Below are 15,939 nucleotides of genomic sequence, written 5' to 3' on the forward strand. Positions count from 1 at the left end.
AGAGAAGAATTTCATACTATGTGCTTCAGTGAAGACTAACACCAGAATTGCATTTGAGAAAGAATTTGGTCATAAAAAAAATCAAGTATGGGAATTCATGGTTTGTATTTCAAAACCTAAAAAAAAGAAAAGAAATAGCCCCTGTATCATGAAGATGAATTAGAATCATATTGTTCATGAAAATATCTTCATTTACAGTGTTGTGTTTGTTTGTGTGTGTTTTGTTCATGAAGCCATGTTTCTCGTTGGTTTTAAGTCTTCCCAAACCAAGTTCTTTAACCCTACCTCTAGAGGGTATTGTTGAAAATGTTACACATATGTGTGTGTGTGTGTGTATATATATATATATATATATATATATATATATATATATAACATATATATACTACAATATATGATATCAATATAATACTTATATACATAAGTATACACGTACATATACTTAAATATATATATAATGTAATATACACATAAGTTTAATGAATGTTTATTTTCCCTCAACAGAATTTAATTTCTTCTAAAACCTTTCTCCATGTAAGGCAGAAGTAGCTTTTGCTACCAAATGTTTGTGATTTGACCTTTCCTACCATACTATTGTCGCCAGGACATGGCTGCCCAGATGGAGACCACATTTCCAGTCTCCTCACACATCACTGCAGGCGTTTGCTGAGTTCCAGCAAAATGGAACTGGAATGCAAGTAATACGCACCATTTCTAAGGCTAATCCACAACCCCCCCTACCTATTCCCTCCTTTACTGGCTGGAGGCTGAAGACTTGGAGCCCCAGAGACAGTGGAGTCACAGGACAGAAGGAACCTAGATCCCTACGTCATTATGTGGCAGAAAGCTACCTTTTCATGACCCAGGAACACCTCTGCATTGGAATTGATATGAAGGAAAAATAACTTTCATTTTGTTATGCCATTAAAATGTGGGGATTTGCTTGATGCAACAGCTAGCATTACCTGAAACAATACAGAAATCAAGGCCTTGAAGTAGATGCTGCTATGTAAAAAAAAAAAAAAAAAAAAATCTAAACTATGTGACAGGAACTTAGCAGTTTTGTGGTAGGCAGTGAGGACACAAATCTAGCAAGCTGGAAGTCCCTGCTTGCTGTAGTGAAACATTTGGTAAAACTGTCACCCTTGTTAGCGTGGAAGGCCGACCAAGTGTCTATGAGCCTGTGCATCTCGGGAAAGTGATTGGAATGAGCCAGAATGCCAGCATATGTTGATCTTCCCTTGCTGTGTTTGGCAAGGTATTTCAAGAAAGAGTGAGCTAGTTTGTAGACAGAAAGAAACAGAATGAAAGTATCAGAAATTTGGAGTCAAACAGGTTTGAAACTGCTTCTAGAGGACAAACAATGTAAAATAAGACTTTAAAAACCTTTGAGCCTCAAATGCCCATTAAAATTTCTCAATTAAATAAAGGGACGGGGGTCTGGGGCTGAGACCAGATTAAGAGTGGGTTTCCACACAAACCTGCTATTGTCTATAGCGTTGAGGTACCCGCCTTGATAGAGAGGGGCAGAGTGGAGAAATAAAGAAGACACCACGATTGCTCTAGAAAGGAACTTTTTTCTTGTGATTTCTAACCCATGGAATTGGCTGAAAACATATTGAGTGTCTCAGAGCACATACTCTGCCCTTAGTAACATAGCCCCCAGTAGAGACTTATTATATATAACTCCCATCAAAACTCATACTGGCTCAATATCAAGTTCACATCACCCTTGCTTATCCGACACAGAGCCTTCATTTTGCTATAGGCATTGTGTTGACTGAAGTTCCTGTATTCCTGCATATCCTAAATTCAAAGCTCTTAGAGGAAAAAGGACAATAAATATAATTCTCTTCAGGGTGTCTCTAAGTTAGACAGAGCTGCAGTGTGTACCTTGTACCAAGTGTTACCTAATAACAATTCTTTGGGGAGGGAAGAGATGATCAGAATGGGTATCTGGAAGAGATATACCCTAAATTCATACTTTCCGGTGGTGTCAGTGGAGGGAAGAGGGAAATCATGGGGGCAAATGTTTTCCTTTGGGGATTTATTGAGTAAGGAAAATTAAAAAAAAAAATTTAAAAAAAAAAAAAAACCTTTTCAGTTTTGTTGATTCTTGCTGTCTAAAAATCACCAAAATTTCATTTCATCTTTGCCTGGCGGAGAAGCTCACCTCCAGGGAGGAAACACGTGATCTTGCTCCTTGTTAAGCAAGTGCTGTACACAGCAAAAAACACCCAGATATTAAACCATAAACCAAGTGAACTAATAAATAAAGATGCCAACCGCAGTTGAGCAATAATGCTCCTTATCTAATATTTTCAGGGGATAGGTCCTGTGCAAAGTGTTTCCACTTTTTCCCCCCCTAGGATGAAGCTGACTGTGTTGTATAAAGCATAGATTAGCTTTAGAGCTAATCTATAGGAGCCTTGTGCTGAGCTACAATCCAGGGACACTGAAATGGAAGCCACGGTGAGGACAACAGCAAATGGGAAAAGACTGTACCTTTGGAGTTACTATTTCTAACTTCCAGAAAAACAAAACTCCAAGAGAGGTGTACATTGCTAAGCCTTGTGAATTGGCAGGTAGGTGAGAGGGAGAGAAAGGGAAAGGGACACACATACTCATTTTCTCCTGAGTCACCACAGGATCTATCTAGAAGGCTGAGCTCCTATCAGCAGTTTTGAAATCTGAGTCTGCTCTAAAAGCCACAGGCATTCTAGGAAGGAAGTAGCCCACAACAGCACTCAGATCATTAATGATACACTCATACTGGATGCTGAGGCAAAATTATCTTCACCTTAAGTTTAATGCATTCCTGGAAACCACAAGAACAGCTCTGAGGAATGCCCCTAATGGTGAGTGACAGAAAAAAAAACAACTTGGTACAATTCTTGGCGACCACACAATTACCCAAAACAGAGATGGAAAATTATATTTGGAGCCAAAAATAAGACCTCTTCTCTTATCCTGCATGCCATGAATTCATCTGCAGCAAGTAAATACTCTATTGGTCTAGCTAGAGTGATACAAAGAGGAAAAGACTATTTCAGAGAGCAGAAGGTGGGGAAATGTGTATTCTTGTGAAAAAAAAAAATTCAGTGACTTTTGAAAATGAATTCTCCAGCTCCTTAAGAAAGTGTGTATAGTTGTGTGAAAAGTCAAGGGTTAGTGTGAGTGATAAGAATGGACGTCCCCAAGGGGAGACAGAAATGGGGAGAAGAAAGAAATGAAGAAGCACATTAGTATCCTCCCTAAGATGCTGCTGCAGAAGAAGAAATTGAGGTTGTAAGGGGCAAAAATCAGTGCCTGAGGGGTAAGAAGCTTAATAAAAGTTACTGAGATAAAGGAAAGCTCTTGGAACCATTGGGTCTCCCACTGACACTTATGAAGAATTCACTGACGATTAAGTACTCCAAGCCTGGTGGAAGCCTTCAGAGCAATTTTGGAAAAATGGAAGAAAGTAAAGTCAATGACACCATGGCTATTGACTATTTTGTTTAAAAATGGCACGACAGGAGATGTCAGGAATTGGAGGTTCTTAGCACTATTGAGTCCAGGCTTTAACACACTTGCGGGAATTGTGTGGTGAGTCCAGGAGTGATCCCTGACAGAATGATACATGAGAACCAAAACCATGTAATAAAAGGGAGGAAGATCACACAGCACTTACTCACCTGAAATGAAGAAGGAAGGCATACTGAAGGTGGAACACAATCAGGTTATACCACTCTTGGATAAATACATAGTATTTGATCGTATTTGACAAGACAGTGGGTGACTTTGCATTGCTAAGGTTATAAGTTTGAGGTAACACATTAGCCATATGAAAATGGAGAGTCACAAAGAAGAGTAAAATCTCTGGAGACAAGGTAAAGATGTACACTCAACCATTTGCTGCATGCATTTACAACACATTTCTCATTTTTAAAAAATACATTGATATGAGACCAATGCCAAGGAAAGGGATATAGGAAATGCTGGACAACAGCATGCATGTGAGACATCAATGATTTGGGAAGCTAAGGGGAAGGTCACTCCACTACTTTACCCATGGAAACATGCATAAATAGCGTTGTGAAATGACTGTGTGAAGAAAGAACTAAAATGAGTATAGGCAGCCCACCCTTTATTGTTTTTAAGATTTTATTTGTTTGAGAGAAGTGGGGGCATGAGAGGGAGAAGCAGACTTTCCACTGAGAAGGGTGCCTGATGCAGGGCTTGATCCCAGGACCCCAGGATCATGACCTGAGCTGAAGGCAGATGCTTAACCAACTGAGCCCCCAAGGCACCCAGCAACCCACGCTTTAAATATATAAGGGTACCTGCTCTTCTGAAAACATATCTTGGATGATATCACAACAATATATATCACTCCCCTTTGTCTGGCAAACCTCTACTTCTCCTTTAGTCCCATATCAACTATCATCTCTTCTCTATAATGTGCCCACCCCTTCCCAGGTAGAGATAACTATACCCTCCTTAGATATAATTACCATGTGTAAGTTTTCTCTTGTTGCAGAACAAATTTCCACAAAATTGGCACCTAAAACAACACAAATGTATTATCTCATGGTTTCCATTGGTCAGGAGTCCTTATGTTTTAGCTGGGTGATCTCCTCAGGATCTTACAATGCCGAAGTTGGGGAGTCAGCAGGCCATATTGGCATCTACAGACTCAATTAAGGAATGATCACTTTCAAGATTTCTCAGATCACTGGGAGAATTGTTTCCATGTGACTGACTGAAAGACTGAGTCTTATTTTCTTCTTGGATATCAGCTAGGGATCACTTTCAGGTCCTAGAGTCTGTCCTTGGGTTTCGGGCCATGATTGCAGTCCTGTGATTCCTTCTTAGGCTGCTTTCTTCCAGGTGAGCCAGCAGGAGGGCCCTCTCTCTTTGATACTCCACCTTATCTTGATGGAACTGCCCTGATTAGATCAATCTCATCCAGAATAATCTCCATTTTGATTAATTCAAAGTCAATGGATTAATAACCTAATCACAGGGGTAGTACCCATTATATTTACTGACCTCATCCACTCTTAAGGGGAAGAGAATATACTCAGTGTATACACAGTTGGGTGGAGAAATGTGGGGGTCATCTCAGAATCCTGCTTACCATGCTCTCTAAACTGTCAAGATGGGGTATAATAACTATATATATTATGGCTAGGATATAAATAATGTTTTAATATATTATATATTCACAACTATAAATTATTGTATAGATGTGCTATATATAAGTATATAATACATATATTATTATATTTTAATTGATACATATATTATTATATATGGGTATTTTACACACACACACACACACACACTGCCCTGGAGCAGAGACCATGCTCTTTCCAAATCAGTATCACCAACAACTAGCATGATACCAAAAATCTAGTAGACATTAATACCTTCTGTTAAATTAAATGTCTGTAATAAAATAATATATAAACAAACAACAACAAAACTTGGGGCTGGTTTGTGGAAAGATTATGAGAAATGGATTTGGAAATGGCATAGGAAGGAGAGAATGGGAAGAAAAAGATAGTTTCCAGGAGAATGTGGAAGAGACCTGGCAATATGTCCATTTCAGCCCTCATGTTTCACCCCAGGCTTTTCAATAAAGCATGCACTATTTTACACCACCACCAACAGAATTATCAAATTTCTTCTGGTAGTCTTAAAATCAAGGAGACACATCATGACACTTAGAAATGCAGGGATCAGGGTCCATATTCTCTCCCAGTCTAAGTTTTAAGGCACTTCCACAGGGCAGAAGTGGGGCTGGAGGGAAGATGGCAATGCCCAAGCTTAGAGCAAGGAAGAACACCTCTCCTCACAAGGGTGTGTGCAGATGGTGCTGACGATGGCTGCATCTGGGATAATCACCTTCATAGAAAAGCTCCTCGGGGCACCTGCAGAGCTCAGGTTGCCCACCACATGAGTCCAGCAGAATAAGGAGTCCCCCTTCTTGAAAATACTGATATTTCTGACTGAATAACAAAAATTATGAAAGAGTATGGACTTGGAACCAAAGGAGGCCAAATAACTTCAGGTTAACTGCTATCAAGGTTAATTGAATGATGAAGATGATAAACGGCCCAGAACATGCCCCAGTCAGTGCTGATGCATATACCTGGGAGGACTATAGTCTTAGCCTGGGGCAATCATGATGGACGCCTTGGCATCTTGGTATCTCCATTTCTAATCTTGTCATCTGCTTAATGGACGCTGCTCAAAGCTTGAACCTGAGTCTTTCACCTCCAGCAGTATGCTTACAGAATCACATGAAGACCAAACTGCATTTTCCTGTGTTCATAAACAACAGTAACATAATTGATAAAAGCTTTACAGTGAGATAGATCCAGAATTTTGAGAATTCTGAAGATGCCTTTTATTATAAAACTACATTTTTACAACCAGCCTTGTTCTATAAGCTTTACAGCTGGAGGTGGTGGATTTTTCCAGTTTATTCAGAGTGGTGGCCCTGTTTTGCTTGGGACGTGCTTTAGAGGACCTCTTTATGTGAGTCATCGGGTCTATAAGAAATGTGAAAGGAAGCATCATCCCAATCTAAGCATCCACAAAACCCAAAGTCCAGAACTCAGAACAACAGCAAAAAGAACTGTATCACCTACAAAAAGCTATGGACTTTGAGTATAGGCACAGCCACAGATGGTGCCTCTTCAATGACAGTCCTTTTTGACCTAATCCTGACTCAAGAAACATTGGCTGAGGAATATGAGGCAGCAGGCAGTGATACTCATAATACTGACCGTGAGGTTGCAGAGCAAAGTTGTGAAGGGCCAGTGTTCCCAATCGTCCCAGGGATCAATGGCAAAGCACTGGAAAAGAAACAATGAACAGGAGACTTCAGGAAGCTCCAATTCAGTTTCATGAAGCTCAGAATTTTGAGATTTCTGTGTGTGAAAGTTATTATTTCCACCCACAGGCTATTGACTTAATTTAGCAGACATTTCTTACAAAGGAAATCTCATGACCAATAAAGCCAGGGCTCAGAAGTGGCCACAACCCTGGAGCCTACAAGGTAAACACTTAATTCTGATGAGACTTGCCTAAGAACTCATGCAGAGAAAGCTGCATTGACTGTCCTTGGAAGCCTGAGACAGTGTTTTATCATTTGGAACTCAGTGCTTTTGCGGCTGTTGGAAGAGAGCCCCTGCTGTGTTGACCACATCACATCTCCACAGATGAGCTGGGCCTACAGATACATCCCTTTATCTTTCTTTCAACTGTAATGACCTGAGTTCTCCTCGTCTAGTAGAAAAGGAGGAGGGAAACAGAAGTCTGAGCCTGCTCAGCCTGGTCATGTGGTCTCCCCTGTCGGGGGTGGGGGGGAGACCAATCTGTTGACTGGCTAACTGGTAAATGATTTAATTAAAAACAAATGAATAAACAAAATAGCAATGTGGACTATTTGGATCTTTTTTTATCTTCTTACTTCTATAAGGAAACATAGTGGATATTTCTGTAATACCCTCCCCACTGGCTCTTCCCCCGAGGGGTGGAGAGATCTATCTGACTGGTCAGCCTGGGAAACTTCCAAGTATGTGTGCTCTGTTGGGACTGGTGCACCAGGATGCATTATCTGCCTCCACCATGCCGGGAACAGCCCGTTAGTTAATGAGAGGCCAAGGTCAGATTGCTAGTTTACCTAGACTGGATGGACATCTGACTTCTTGGCATATTTCTCAAGTGGTTCAGAATATGCAAAGCAGAGAGATGTGATTGATTCCCCCCTTTCCCCATGAACAGGTAGCAAGAACACAGCATTGTGTAACCCATGGCCTTGATTCTAGTCACTGGCTGTCACCTTGAGCATTGTTACTACTCACCAATGTTCTGAATTTCTGTTGCCTCATTTGTTAAAAAAAAAAAAAAAAAAAAAAAAACCAGTAAAATTTGCTCCACAGGCAGAGTTGTAGAGGCCCTACTGGAAAGCATTATCCAAATGTCTATAATTAATGAACTCAACATATTTTGATCTCCCAGAAAAAAAAAAGGAAATAGTAAATGCCTTAGAGATGCCAGAATCTAGTTACTGATGAACACTTATTTTTCTTCTTTGTTCCTTAATTTCCTTCTTTCTTGCCTCCTTCCTTGTCTTGTTTTTACACTAGAGTTTCCCTGCTAGCATTTTCACAGAGGCATAAAGCTTGAAGAGGGTTGGAGTGCTTTTCTTCCTAATTGAAAGAATAGTTCCAGTAGAAGACTTTTCACCTTAAAAAACTAAAAATATCAAATCATTGGAGAATAAAATATGAACTGATGGGATGGGGGAAAAAGTATAGGGGATTCAGAGATGGCTGTGAAATGTTAAATCTGGGAAACTTAAGATATGATTTATGTGAGATCTGCAATAGAAAAGTTGCTATAAAATGCTTAATTATGTGTTGCTCTCATAGAAACTGCGTAGAGAATGTGATATATGCCCGGTCTTTGTACTTGGCAACGTATACCAATGTTTAACAGCTTTTTGAGATATCAAAACCTTATCAAGACCCTCCACCTCCTCTGTGAATATTTGCATTTATTTGATGAAATCAGTAGCACTTAAATGAGCTATATTATTAAACATTAAAAAAAACTTCAAACTTTCAAAAATAATACAAAAATATCTAGGTCATATTATTTAGTCCCCACTGACCTAAGGGTCTTGGTCCCATAGATTGGGAATAATGATTTACTCTCTCCTGGTGCTATTAGAACCATAAATGCTTTTGATGCAACTATAAATAATAATAGTAATAATAATAATAGTAGAAGTAGTAGTAGTTGTAGTAGTAGTAGTAGTTCATGCATTCAGGAATTACTAAGCACTTTATTTGGATGACCTTATTTCTTTCTTTTTTTTTTTAAGATTTTATTTATTAATTTGACAGAGAGAAATCACAAGTAGATGGAGAGGCAGGCAGAGAGAGAGAGAGAGAGGGAAGCAGGCTCCCTGCTGAGCAGAGAGCGATGCGGGACTCGATCCCAGGACCCTGAGATCATGACCTGAGCCGAAGGCAGCGGCTTAACCCACTGAGCCACCCAGGCGCCCCTGACCTTATTTATTTCTTACAATAATCCCGTGAGGTCAGATTATTGAATTCCCTTTGGAGGTGAAGGAACCAAGGTCCCCCAAAAGGTAAGTAATTTACCCTTGAAGAGAGATTAGGAGCCCAGACCAATTGATTCTAGAGTTTGAATTGTTAACCCTTGCATATTATTTACTGCCTTGCCTGTAGCTCTCAGCAGAAAAGAAAACACATACCAGTGATTTCTATTTAATCACATTAGTAAATAATTTAAAAATAGAATAAAGGGGATGACTATTGAGGAAAACAGTGTTATGGTAAATCCACTGGGAAAAAGGGAGAGGAATATCCCCATGATTGGTGAATTGAGGAAAAAAAAATGTGAATGAGGAAGGGGAGAGAGGGGGCTGGATCTGAATATTAATGCTCCCTGTTTTTCATGTGGCAGTGACTGAAATGTGAGTGTAGGAATGGAAAGCATTCTGACTGAAAAAGGAAATAGTTAATGGAAAGGAGAAAGCTGCTATACATAAGCAACTTGTATTTTTAAGATCACACACATATGTAAGCCAAGGAAGGAAAATGCTTCAATAAAATAATAATTGGAGGATAGAGGGAATAATCAAGTTTAACTTGTCTGATTTCTTTGGTGGTAAGTGTACAAACAAGAGGTACCCTTGGCAGAATGGGAGCCTGCCATGTGCCCCTTGGAAGTATAGTTATTCCCAGAGCCCCAGTCAAATGTTAGTTTGGAACAATAACCCTGGCTTTCCTCACATTTATGGAACAAAGGAGAACTCTCTCCATGCCCACTCAAGTGTGTCTGATTCAACAGCCTTTTCCTTGACATACTCATCCCCTGACTGACCACATTATTGTCCTAATATGCTCCCAACTTCTGGCTCCCAAACATACTCTCATCCACGTCTAAACTTTTAAGATAGGTGCCATATTACATCTTGGATGTTAACTAATACTCCTCATGAGAAAATACAATTTCCTTTTCTTCCCATTACACACGAACTTACTTTAAACCCCAACGGCATGTATGGCCACACAAAGACAGACAGTCATTCTTCCCATAAGCAAATGCTTACTGAGTCGCAGGTCCTGAGCTTTGTGCCAGGGGTAGGACTGTGAACACGCCAGATCTAGTGCCCAGCTTCATGAAGTTTACACTTGAGTGGAAGACATGCTGCAGAACCCAAATGATCAGAAAAATAAAATAACTTCAGGGATAGTACCTACATAGTATATAACTGCACATGAAACATATAAGATGCTTGTTAATGAATAGGAAGATATGGGGCGGCCCAAGTTAATTTAAGTAAGGCTTTTTGGGGAAATGCTATATAAGTGGAGATTTATAGGATGAGATGATAGCATTCCAGGCATAGGCAACTTGAGTGTAATTCCCCAAGAGAAACAAAGGTGGAGACCGGCGCAGTCAGGGAAGGTCTGGGACCTGCCGGATGATGGAGAATAGCAAGAGACAAGGTCAGATCATAGAGATATTCAGATGTAGGCCCTAGGAAGAGGCTGAGAGGCATGGAAAGCCATTGGAGGATCTAAAAGTAGCAATTATGTCACTGATTTGCATTTTCACATGATTAGATACACTACTCTACAGAAAATGCACCCGAGAGGTGGAAGAGGGGAAAGAGATAGTTGGTTCCCCAGAGGGAAGAGGTGCTCCCAGGGCTGCTTCTTTCTGCAGCTGCTGGTTATGCACCTGGAAGGAATGTAGAATGTCGCTAAGAACACCTGCTGTGGACATTCTCTGGCTGAGCTCACTACCAATGGGCTGGGAGGACTTCAGCACATTTCTTAACTTCTCTGTGTCTTGATTTTCTCAACTCAGAAATAAATAATCATCCTTACCTTTTAGGGTGGCTGAGATGATTAACTAAATAACACAGGAAAGGAAGAGGGTGTGCAGTGATCACTGGCTTCATGTTACCTCTGCAACTGTTTTGGTGACTTTGGGGGGCTCTGGGAAGGAGGGAGCTCCTGGCCATGAGTCGAGAAGGCAAGAACAAGGTGATTCGTAATAAGAAGCAGCTTGGAGGCAGATTCTCCCTCCTGATCTCATTTGACTTATTGCTCCAAAACAAGAGCTAACCATAGGCATCAACCACAGACCTAGTCATCTGCACCCATTATTTTATTTCATTCACACACAGTCTTGCTGTGTAGATATTGTTATCCTCATTTTTAGTATGAGGGAAGTGTGGCCCAAAAGAGATAGTGAACTTGCTCAAGGTCACTAGTTAGTGGCAGAGCCGGAATTCAAGCCAGATCGGTCTCTTTCCAAGCCCCATGCTCTTTCCACCAAAACGGCACATCCACAGCACACACCTGAATCCCAAACACACCTCAGGTTCCCAGGATTCTGCAACATCTGTGTCTCTCAGCACCAAGTAGCCTGTCTACGAAAGGTCCCCAGGTAATTCAGGGAAGAAAGAAATCTGCCCACTCCAAGCTTTATAAAAAAGGACAGAACAGCCCCGTTCCATCTGGTATTCCATAAAGCACAGCCTTGCCAGGTAAAGTCTGGAAATGAGGTTGTACCCACTGCTGAGTACCAAATGTTATATAGCTAATTAACCACAGAGGTTTGGGAAGGAACCCATTAAAGAGACCAAATACAGCATGAAGAAAAGAGCAAATGATAATGTTGCTGCTTATTACCATTATTGTCATTAATATTAATATTAATACTATTATTTAGTTTTATTATTACTCTGATAAATCATTATTATTGCTGTCTCCCAGCATCTTCTGCATAAATCTATCACCAAATGTTTTAGAGGTTTAATATCATTATAGTTATGTAATTAAACAAATAGGAATAATAGTTGCAGAATTGCAGAGTTATATAATTATTGCTCCTCAATGGAAACAATAAATAAAACTTACTTGCCTCTATAGCAGTTACATTAACAACAATAGAAACATTGAAGGCTGAAGCTGAAGAATTATGTAATGCTGACATAATTAAATAATAAATTATCCTAGAGCTATGGGGACATGAGCTATATAAAGCAGTTTATGAAATGGAAGAGAAAAGGAAACCATTAAGCAACACAAAAGAAAAAAATAAATAAAAGAAAGAAAGAAAGGATTTTCCGATGGATACAAAGCAAAGCCACATGGGCCCAGAATGAGGAGTTCTGGGGTTTGTAGTATGAAGATGCTTCCGCTTCCCATTCTAGATTCACACATGTGCGTGGAATTTTATCAAGCTCAACACACAGAGTAATTTGTCTAAAGCGATAAATCACTTGGATAATATAATCCCCTTAACTGAACAGTTACCACATGTGATACACATTTAATCTCTATATTTAAACTTATCTCAAAATTTAGCTCCATTATATATTACACAACCCACTCTTCAGCTACCTGCATGACTACAGTGTGCACACAGGATGGGAAGCTTGCCAGAGGCTAAGAATGATACTCTTTAGAAAATTTTTTGAAATTATTGAACACACAATCCCCCTATCGTGATGTTCCTTTGGTTGTGTTATCACAATATTAACATACTCAAATATTTGTAAAGGCAAAGATGTTTGATGTTATATCAAATACCAGATCTTTTTATCCCAAAGTTTTGCAGTTAGGTTGCCTCGATTTTATAAAATAAAAATTTTTTAAAGGGTGTGTTTATCGAGGTCTAGAGTGAGGGGCATCGTTATATACTTGAGAATATCAAAATAGGTACCTGCTCTACAGACTGAGTTCAGATTGGGAAGCCAGTGTATCGCAACACATTTTGTACTCTGAATCTACCTGTCTCCCCCGTGTCAGCAGACCGAGCCCATTGTTAGAATGAATCGCACGATGGGATGTTCCTGGAACGCCAGCAGCATGCAGGATGAATAAGCACATGGCATCGCTCAGCGGTGACAATGGGGAGGCAGAAGGCTCCTGTCCAGAGCCAGCAGGGAACAGAGTCGTAGTCTGCCAGCCTCTCTGTAATTCACATTTCAAGGAGGCTCTCACTTCTCCATCAGGCCTGTTCTGAGAGCAGCCAGGTTGGGCCATTATCATAATGGGGTCACCTGGGAGTCTGGGAATAGACAGGGGAGCAGTCTATTGGGGAGAACTAATTGACTCCTGTCTCATTACTTGGCTCAGCTTGACAGGCAAACTTAGTGATGGGAAAAGGACAGCCTCGGAAGAGGACCATGCCAAGGAGGGGCCAAGAGGCCACCGCACCTGCTGGACCTGAGGGAGTGTAAGTGGCCTGCCCAGTGTCAGCCCCAGAAATTCAGGTTGTAATTTTCCAACATGCAGCTCTGGCTTGCCCCTGGCCTACAGGGAGACCATGCTGCCCATCTGTCTGTGTTTGTGAACCACTGTGCTGAAGGACACTCAGAATCCAGACCCTTTTGGCATCACTTTGTCCCATCCCCCAATATCTCAACTTTAAATCCAGTGACTAAGATCTTTGTACCCTTTCCCAGAGGAAGGTGAGGGTAGAGCTTTGTCTAGGTGAGCAGGGTAAGTTTCCATTACCCTGGGACTGCAGAAACTTTTAAAAGGGCTTGAGGAATTACCATCATTACCCTGAACCTCATGGGAACATATGCAAAGCATGTTCAGTTTCCTCAGTGACTACTGAGGTGGCTCCTGGAGGCACTGTGGGTTTGTTGAATGTTCCAGGGCTTCAAAAGTAAACACACTTGGTATATTAGCCAGCCCAGACTGCCATGATAAACACCATAGCCTGGGTGACTTAAACAAGAGACTATTTATTCATTCAAGTTCTGGAAGCTGGAGTCCTAGATCAGGGTACCAGTATGGTCGGGTTCTGGTAAGAGCCATCTTCCTGGCTTGCAGAAGGCTGCCTTCTCACTGTCCTTGCATAGCCTTTCCTCCATCACATGGAGAGGAAAAAATCTCTTTCTCTCCTTCTCTTCCTCTTCTGATAAGGCTATGAATCCCATCATGAGGGTCCCACCTTCATGGCCTCACCTAACCCTAATTGCCCTCCGAAGACTCCATCTCCAAAACCATCATAGGGGTGAGTATGACTTCAACACATGGATTTGGGGGAACACAAACATTCAGTCTGTAGAGCACCTGAGCTTGAATTCCAGCTTTCTCTTTTTGTTAGGTATGGATCCTAAATGGCTTTGATGCCTGAAATTTGTTGCCTCACCTGTGTAATGTGGCTAGCAAGTTGGACCACTAAGTTGGACCACTATGAGGAATAGAGGGGTTAATGCAGAAAAAAACTCTGACACATAAAAAAATTAAAAACTACCAGTTCTGTTCCCTCTGTCTTGCTTCTTTTGAGAAGTCTCTGATCTTTGTCCTCAAGACTTCTGTTCTACCCCATTCCATGTGGAAAAGGTCTCCTTTTTGAGATGCTTTCCATCCTGACGAGTTGGGCTACCTTGCACCCTTCTTTCTCAGGAAACAACAACAGAAGTAAGAATTATCCCCTAAGAGCCAGGATGGTACCTCCTCAGTTGGGGGTCCATGAAGGAGGAGGGCACTATCAAGGGCTCTAGAAGACATGTGGAGGCCATTTTCCTTCATTGTGATTACCCGGAAGCAGGTTTCCTCAGCTTGCTCATCTTCTGTGTGTCCTGTTCCTGGGGCCCCTCTTGCCTCACTTCAAAGTCTCAGTGTCTGTGTCACCAAGTCCCATTATGTGCCCTCATTTCCATGAGTCTGTTCCTGGATATGGAATCCCCTGGCCTTACTTCCCAGCCCCCAGACACCACTATTCTCTCATCAGGGTTATCTCTATTAGCTGTTGCCAACGTCAGTGCATTGAAACAGTGCAATGTTAGACACTTCCCCTGACTAACGTCTTTGTACTGAGTGGGGGAATCAGAACGGAACAGATGTTTTAAGGACTCCATAAATCCGTGAAGATAAAAAACCACCCACCCAGCACTTTTTAACAATGCGCCATGCTGATGAACCAGCATATCGGAAATACCAAAATAAATATAAAATCCCCCTGAAGCTTCAGAATAAATCTTAGTTTTTTTTTTTTCTCTCTCTCTTTCCCCCCTTATAACATATACCAGACATCATTTTTAAAACTCTGTGAAAATCCACAACTGGGAACAGAAGCCTATAAAAATGCTTCTGCTTCCCTCTGAAGTGACCCAATGACCAGCCACAATGTGCGTGAATCACCCTCCAACTGCTTCCTGAAAAACTCATTTCACTCTCCCCCAGAACCTTCTCCCTCTCCCATCACAACCAGTGTTGTCATGTTTCCTCTCATAACTCCTTGCTGAATTCCAATGAGGTTTTCTAATTAGCCTAATTAATTTTCTGCCCAACTTAATAAGACTGTCTCTGGTTCAGAAATAATTGGACTTCCCAAACACCATTTTCCCTCCCTCTGTTTCTCAGTGGTGAGTTGTGAGCCAGCCTCCTTTAATAATTCAAAATTAGCTTCTGTTTTTCTGATGATGGGTTCATGTTCAGAAAGTTATTTAGTTTTTTCATTAACACTCTGACATCGTCTTCTCCCTCCTATAAAGAGTACCTAAAAAAGCACTAAAAATAAAAATGAAACTTGGAACCTTTCATGGAGAGATAAATCCATCTGGGATCAGGGTTTCAATGGATTCTTGCTTCCTATCAAATCAATTTCAGGAAGGTAATTTAGTGACCTGAAGTACATTCTTTCCCAGAAAGTTTGGTAACAGCTATGAAAATAAGCCCTAACAAACCCAAGGATTAACATCACACAAAAAATATCTTAAATGCATTTAGGACAGTAGCCTCTCATGGAAGAGCAGGCTTCTTTCTGATCTCTCACAATTTTTTTTTGTATGGTTGTGAATTTGTTACTACAGGCAAATGAAACTGTTGTTCACTGTATCAGTGTGTGTTCTCAAAACAAATGAGTCAGAAA

At 40.8% G+C, this 15,939-nt stretch overlaps 1 protein-coding gene across 4 annotated transcripts in view; it reads right to left on the reverse strand.

Moving 5' to 3' along the window:
- Positions 1–15,939, reverse strand: part of NTM (neurotrimin) — a 932,320-nt gene that overhangs the window by 545,257 nt on the left and 371,124 nt on the right. Inside the window, exon 2 of one of the 4 annotated variants that reach the window (XM_059413659.1) lies at positions 6,780–6,848. The exons of the other annotated variants lie outside the window; for them this stretch is intronic. The gene's annotated coding sequence lies outside the window, so the exon portion shown is untranslated. The remainder of the gene's footprint in view (positions 1–6,779; positions 6,849–15,939) is intronic. 4 annotated transcript variants of the gene reach the window in all.

Source organism: Mustela nigripes, chromosome 1, assembly GCF_022355385.1.
Source record: "Mustela nigripes isolate SB6536 chromosome 1, MUSNIG.SB6536, whole genome shotgun sequence".
NCBI classification, from domain to species: Eukaryota; Metazoa; Chordata; class Mammalia; order Carnivora; family Mustelidae; genus Mustela; species Mustela nigripes.